At 44.2% G+C, this 7,897-nt stretch overlaps 1 pseudogene; it reads right to left on the reverse strand.

The window, feature by feature from the left end:
• Positions 1–6,094: 6,094 nt before the first annotated feature.
• LOC101696745 (protein FAM161A pseudogene) lies at positions 6,095–7,892 on the reverse strand (annotated as a pseudogene).
• Between the last annotated feature and the right edge of the window lie 5 nt (positions 7,893–7,897).

Genomic DNA, 7,897 nt, shown 5'->3' on the forward strand with positions numbered 1-7,897 from the left:
GACCTTGCACTTGCCAGGGAGGCACAGTGCCACTGAGCTACATCCCCGGCCCTGCAGTATCCTTGATATTCATTCTTTACCAGCTTTAGATATTGCAAATGTCTTTTGCAGATCAATTTTCCAATTTGTCTAGAGTCATTTACTGAACAGAAATCCTTGATATAGTCAAATGCATCTCTCTCTCGCTCGCTCTCGCTCTCTCTCGCCGCATGGCCTGTGCCTTTATGGGTTTAGTGCATTTTCCCTATCTCTGGATCACCAGAATATTCCACACCTTGGCCCTCATACATCTGGAATCCACTTTTGTGGCCATCAAGGGTAAGGAGGCACAATCTGTCTGTCTGTTTCTGTATAGCGAGCCAAATTTCCCTGTGCCATCTACTAAATCTGCTCCTTCCTTCTGTGATTCAGGATCCTTTTGTCATTTATCAAATCTACCTACCTACACTTCTGTGCACATCTATTCATCTGTCTCTGTATACATGTATGTCTGACAAGATGCTTTCTTCTATTATTTCTTCCTTCTCAAAGTTGATTTCTCTCTTGTGGACCTTTATTCTTCCATATACAATTTAGAACGAGCTTGCTGAGTTTCTCCAAAACAAAATCCATCTCAAATTTTGTTTGTGATTGGCCTAATTTGTAGATTAATTTGAAAACAAACACCTTTATGATGCAGAGTTGTGCTGACAGTGAGCATAGAATAGGTACCTATTTATGTCTTCTTATACAGCCTTTTGCAAATGTTCTTTAAATTTCATATCAGGAAGCTAGGCACTGTGGCACACAGCTTTAATCCTAGCCACTCCGGAGGCTGAGGCAGGAGGATCACAAATTCAAAGGCAGCCCGGGCAACTTAGTGAGATCCTGTCTTAAACTAAAAATAAAAATAGCTGAAAATGTAGCTCAGTGGTAGACCACCTCTGGGTTTGATCCTCAGTACTGAAAAAAACAATCACCTTAGGAGTTCTTTGCAATTCTTTAGTTAATTTCTAGCTAGATTGTGTGTGTGTGTGTGTGTGTGTGTGTGTGTGTATGTGTGTGTTGCTAGGGAGCAAACTCACACATGCCAGGCAAGCACTCTGTCATTGAGCTACATTCCCAGCTCCTTAAGGCATGAGACACTTTTTTTTTTGGATTTTTGAGACAGGGTCTCACTATGTAGTTCAGGCTGGCCTTAAACTTGACAATCCTCCTGCCTCAGCCTCCCAAGTGCTGGGATTACGTGTGTGTACCACCATGCCTGGCGAGAAACTTTTAATATAAACTTTAAGATTATTTTCCCCAAAATTTGAAACAATCTCAGGCACACAAAAGAGCTGCCAGAACAATACAAATAACTCTTTTCCCTGAACTATTTGAGTTTAGGTTGCCAGCCTGATGCTCCCTCCCTACACATACCTTGTCTTCCAGACAAACACGGTAAACCTCCTTTGCTTTGGAAATAAAACCCTTAGTTTTTCTTTGACATCTATAACCTTTGGAGGCTCGAGGGAGAGTTGTTTTGCAGACTGTCTCTCAGTCTAGGTTTGTCTGGCATTTCTTCCTGATTAGAATCAGGTCAACAGTCCTTGGCAGGAACACTGCCGAAGTGACCTACAGTGTTTTCACTGTGCTCCATCAGGTGGGACATTGTTTCTATTTGTCCTGCTGCTGATGTGCATACTTTGATTGCTTGATTAAGGTGGTGTCTGCCGGGTTTTGTCCCTGGGAAACTTCTCTTTTCCCCTTGACAATCAAACGTAGTTTGTGCAGCAGTTCTTTAAAATTATATAAATATTCCACTCTCATCAATCTCATGGTTTTCTATTGTATTCAACCTAAAATTGTCATTATTTGTTTTGCTTTCAAATCTTCCCATTTCTGTCCAGTGGGTGCCCTTTCAGCTTGGACACTGTACGTCCTTTTGACCTGTGACTGCCTCCTTCCTTTCTCATACAAGATGACCTATGATATCTTCTGCTTCCTCAGCTCCAATCCTGGAATCCACCTTTTGTCCACGGAGACCAGTGCCCTCCATGGAGAAGGATTTTTCCCAGCCAAATCTGAGTCCTACACATTCTCCTGGCCATCACAGCCTCTCCAAGGATAGGGCTAGGAAGGGCACAATGCTATCTCCTCCTGCTCAGGCACAGCCTCTAGTGCCGGGCTTTTCCCAGGCCAGCTACCCCCTGCACCCCACACAGGTTCCTCTCTTCACAAATGCCCACCTTAAGCCCACCACTGGGGAGGCTGAGGCAGGAGGATCAGGCCAGCTTGGGCTACATAGTTCAATGCCAACCTAAACTACACAATGAGACCCTGTCTCAAAAAAAAATGCCCACCTTTTTGGCCCCACCTGAAAGCTCTAGACCTGGAGTTTTCAGGAAGGAAATTGAAAAGGAGAAGCTAATTTCTAAATACCTTAGTGTTTTATTTTCTTTTATATTTCCAGTTAGCTATCACTGATATAGAAAAGTGCTATTAAGTTTTGTAGGTAAGTCTTTTGTCTGGTAATTGTTATGTTGGTTTTTCTATGTAACCATAGAATCTACAAGTAATGACAGTTTTACCTTTTCCCATCCTTACACTTTTTTTGTTTTTGGTAATGTCAGCAAGAACCTCAGGGCTAAGTTAACTAGTAGCTATGACATGAGGCATCCTCAAGTTGTTGCTGATCTCAGAGGTATTTAAGTTTGTACTTTAGGAATATATAGGAGGGCCAGGCATGGTGGCAAATGTCTGTAATCCTAGCACTCGGGAGGCTGAGGCAGGAGGATTGCTGCTAGTTCAAGGTCAACGTGGACTACACAGTGCGTTCAAGGACCCTATCTTAAAAAAATATATATGTTTGGGGGAACTTAGTGAGGCTCTGACCCCCAAAAATCAAAAGGGCGAGCGATGTAGCTCAGTAGTAGTAGAGCACTTGCCTAGCATTATGCCCCAGCACTGAAAAAATATATTTATTTATTTTCGGGTTACATATTTATATTTGCCCTAAATTTTGGCTTATAGTTTTTATCAGATTTTATAAGTTCTTTTTTATTCCAACTTTGCTAGAGGATTTTTAAAAAATCAAAATTGCTGAATTTATCCAAAGGTCTTTGTGTGTATTTATGCCTACAATGAGAAAAATCACATGATTTTCTCCTTTAATCTATTGATTAACATGGAAAATTTAATGGATGCAATTTCTGATGGTTAATTCTCCTTTCTTATCTGGAATAAACCTCATTTGGTCATGCTTTTGAAAAAAATAAACATAGGATTCACTTAACCAATATTTTATTTAAGATTTTCATCTTTGTATTCATCAGTGAAATAAACCTATAATTTTCCTCTCTTGTTCTCTAGTTTTGAAAGTAAGATTACACTGCTTCATTAACAGAGTTATATAATACCTGCCTTTTTTTTTTTTTTCCTGATCCCCTGCTTTAGAGTTAAGATGCTGAATTTGATAGCAATCACATGGAACGTTAGTGACATTTTTCTCGTCTTGCAGATGTCGCGCCCTGGACTACATCAGACAGGGGGGCCGTGGCCCCAGCGAGGCTCTCTGTGCCTAATGCTGCCAACCAGGGAAAAGAACACTGGAGTCTCAGGTTCAAGTGCTTGCTCTGCCATGAGACTTATCCTCTGGATTTGTGCGTGGGTCTCCTTCTTCACAAAACAGGGCCGGGGATCAGGCCGGCTCAGGGGTGCTCCAACCTGGACGGCAAGGTCTTACAGAGTCTCGGATGCCCCAGCATTTGGGGCCTGATTCAGAGGCATATGTGGAACCTGGTGACTCGGGAGTCCCTTGGAGGAGTGCTATCCCCACAGGCAGCCTGGCCGTGGGTCTGTGCCTGGGCATGTGTCTGTAACCCAGATTGGCCAAGCTCGTGGCCTGGGGCCTGTTTGCAGGTCTGGGAGGCCAGGCTCTGGGTTCAGGCCCTCTGGGACAACAGGCAGGGCTGGAAGGGACCTGGGAGAAGGAGGAGGAAAAGATTGCCTCTACCCACTGGCAAGGGAGTCAAGCCTGGTGGGTCACTGTCCCCACCCAGGGCCTCCCTGGCCTTGTCCTGGCTTGAGGCCAAGTGAGGCCAGGTGAGGCCAGCTGGGCGTGACTCTGGGCCTCTGCTAGCAGGTTGTTTCTAGAGCCTTGATCTTCCTGGAGTCCTGATTGGTCCCTCCTCCTCTTCCCCCCTCTTCCTCCAGCCCCGCTTCTCCACCCCAGCTCCCTGCTGCCCGCAGTGCCTTCTGACTCCCAGCCTGCAGCCTCACCAGCCTGTCGGGGCTCCCTCCCTACCCCCAGTCCTGCATCCAAGCCTGGACTCTGTCCCCTGCCCCAGGACAAGTCCCTCTTCCCTCCACAGTCCCACTCACCTGAGCAAGACTCATTCTTGGCGGGATCTGGTACTCCATCCCCTCCTTCCTTCCGGGAACTTCCCTGCTCACCCACAGGGTCTGCTCCGGGGCCAGGAAATGGCCTGTCTTGACCTATCTGTTTTCCTCCCGCTCCTCTGAGTGGTGCCTCCTCTGCCCCCCAGCTGTCTCCGCCTACTCCCAGACTCCATGAGCTGAACCTGGTCACCCCCATCCCACCTGAGCTGGGAGCACCCCCACACTCCTAGCCCGACTAGTGTTCCATGTTGGCCTAGGCTCTCTTCCACCACCAGCCCCACTCACGGTTACACCCACCCAAAGGCGGGTCCCAGACTTGCTCTGGATGAACATCTGCTGCCCCCTGCTGGTCCGTTGCTATAAACCTCCCACCTTCAGGGCCCAGCGCCTCCCCCTGAGAACTCCTCAGGGAAGCCTGACCAGCCAGGCCTTATCCAACACATAGAAGCTGGAGGAGGAAGATTCTGTTGTTGCTCCATTTCATAGATTGCAAACTAAGACACCAAGATGGCAAGTCACTTAACTAAGGGATAGAATTCGTTTTTGTTGTTGTTTTATTTTTTTGTTTTTGGTTCCGGGGATCGAACTTGGGAACTTGTGCTTATGAGGCAGGCGGTGGAAGCACTGAGTTAAATCCCCGACCCTAGAATTCACTCTTTTTTTTGTAATTTAAAATCTTTATTGATTCATGTTTTCTAGAAATATTGTAATTTTTTTTATTTTTTATTTTTGGTACTGGGGATCAAACTCTGGTCCTTGACAGTGGAACCACTGAGCTAAATCCCTGGCCCAGAAATATTATTTTTAAATAAATCACCAAAGGCCAAATACTTCTCTCTTGATTCCTTTTTTTCTTTTGTGAGTCTCGCTACATAGTTACGAAATTCAAGTTTACCTTAAACTCGCAGCAATCCTCTGGCCTCAGACTTTCAAGTGCTGAGATTACAGGCCTTCGCCACCGTGCCTGGCTCGCTTCTCAATTTTTTTTTGGTACCGGGGATTGAACTCTGGACCTTGGGCTTGCAAGGCAGGTGGCAGAACCACTGAGCTAAATCCCCAGCGCTTTACTTTTCAATTCTAAGCTAACAAACATAATACTTATTTCCCCATCAAATATAATACTTTTTTTTTTTTTTTTGGTACCGGGAATTGAACTCGGGTCCTTGTGCTTGTGCAGCAGGCGGCGAAACCACTGAGCTAAATCCCCGGCCCTATAATACTTATTTTTTAACTAATCAGTTTGTGATAGCTGTGATTCTCAAACCTTTTTTTTCAAACACTTTAAAAATACAAGATCATAGTAGCAAACAGACCATATGTTGCAATTTTTAAAAACCAAGGGCCAGGGATTTAGCTCAGTGGTTTCACCGCCTGCTGCACAAACGCAAGGACCCGAGTTCGATCCTTGGTACCAAAAAAAAAAAACAAAAAAAACCAGGGAAAGCGTTACTCTAACTGATCAAATCACCAATCATCTGGATTCAGCCTTCTTCAGCTGCAATATCTTTGTTCACCAGCACTGCACACACAGGAGGTGTCCCCACAGATGTCCTCACATCCCAGGTGCAGCTGCTGCAAGCAGCAGCCAGGGCACAGAGAGGAGGCCCTGCTGATGCAGTTCTATTCTTCCACGGATACCTCTCCACTCTCTGCATCATCTTCATCTTTATCCTTGCAAGAGTTTTGACTGTTGCTATCAGTAAAATAATTTTCTTCCCCATTCTCTCTCTCTTCTACTTTTTCTTCTTCATTAAAGCTTTCTTTATCTTCGGTGAAACATTTCATCTCTTGATTGCTGAAGTACTCAAATACTTTTCCACTTTTGCCTTTCTTTGAAACAAATTCATCAGATATTCCTAGTGCTTTTAGTTTGTTAGAATAATGCTTTTCTGCTGCCATTCTCACATTTTTCTGAGAAATTCTCAAACAGTAGTGGCCTCATTTTTAATTTTTCTTCCCTTTCTTCTAGTTCTTGTTGGTGTTCTCTCATCCTTTCCTTTTCGGTCTTTCTGAGATATTTTACTTTGGATTTACACATTTGAGCTAAACTTTGATGTGGGTCATAAGCCTTAGGCCAGGTTGCTAGGAGTTTCTGCAATTCTTTCATTCTTTGCTTCTGCTTAGTTAAGACCTGATTTCTTTCTTCTTCCATTTCCTTTTCCTCAAGTGATCTCCTGATGGTTTATTCTCATCCTCTGGACGACACTGTGGGCACTGCAGGTCTGCAGCCACAAGATGTGGTCTTTGCAGTTGCACTTCTTTCTGGTGACTTATGCCTTGGAGACAGACATGGGCAATGTGTTTCTTTCAAATTTTCTTCACTTGACAAAACATTCTCTCTTTCAGCAGATTTACTTGAGGATGCACAAACATTAAGCGGTCTGCGGACTGTGGAGAGTTTTGGATACTTGTGTTCTGAGAAGTGTTTCTTATACTCCTTAGGAAGGTTTTCAACATCAAGAGTCTGGGACCTCACCTTGTGTTTATTCCTTAATTTTTTAGCCTGTTCAGGACCCTTGGGGTTCCTGACATGTTTGTGACCTGGTTTATAAGGCAGAGGGGATGAGTTCTGTAAAAGCTGTTGGGCTCTCATTTGGGTCCTAATGTTTCTAAGGAGCTCTTCTTCTTTTAATTTCACACTGGTAGCTGATTTATAAACAGATCGAGGTATGGGTCTGGCTTTAAATGGATATGTTTTCCTTTTAGGCTTATACAAGTCTCTCAGTTGCTTTTCTCCGGCTGCTTGCTTCTGTTCCTCCCTTGCAATGAATATGAATGGCTTCTGTGAGGCCAAAAGAGTTTGTTTGTTTTTCTCTTTTCCTTGCTTTTGAGCAGTTTATGTACTATTTTGCCACCTGATTTAGATTTCATGACCTCTTCTTTTTTCTTCTGTTCTCTAATCATCGTTTGAAAAGGTACAGGTATTGTAATTGTGGGGACCCATTCTTCTGGTTTCTTCCTTGTTTTTTCAGCTACTTGGAAGTCAGTATCTTCACTCTGAATATAACCTTCAACACAAAAGCCTGTCCACATGTTGCTGATGAGCTCCTTAGCGTAGGTCATCATTTTGTTTTTCCTGGGATGCTCTTTTTCTAGGTTGGGCAGCTCTTCTTCTTCAGAAGAAGTATACAAGGAGGAAGACTGGCCTAAGTCTGGCTCCAAAAGTGATGTCATTAACATGACAGTGTGGCAGGAGTTATTTTCTGATACAGAACTGGAAGAGTTGCTCGGAACATCTTCCCTGATGGTTACTGGCTGAACTTCCTTTAAATTTAATTTATTCTGGTACATTTTCTCTAATTTTGCCATAGTTTCTATGTGAGCAGCCTTCAGCTCTTCTAGTTTCTTGAAATACTAATACTCTTCATTCGAGTGGCACACATCAGAAAAGCTCACAATGCCACCCACCACAGTTTATACTTCTTTCCAGCACAGAAAAGTTGGTGTTAGAATCAGCTGACGCCCGCGCGCAACACCTTCTTCTCATCCTCCTCCTGCGAGGCTGCCACTGCTGCTTCCAGGGCCACTCCCTAGA

The sequence above is a fragment of the Heterocephalus glaber genome, unplaced genomic scaffold (assembly GCF_053883595.1).
Source record: "Heterocephalus glaber isolate CG9 unplaced genomic scaffold, H.glaber_assembly_v1.0 deba00001452, whole genome shotgun sequence".
Lineage (NCBI taxonomy): Eukaryota > Metazoa > Chordata > Mammalia > Rodentia > Bathyergidae > Heterocephalus > Heterocephalus glaber.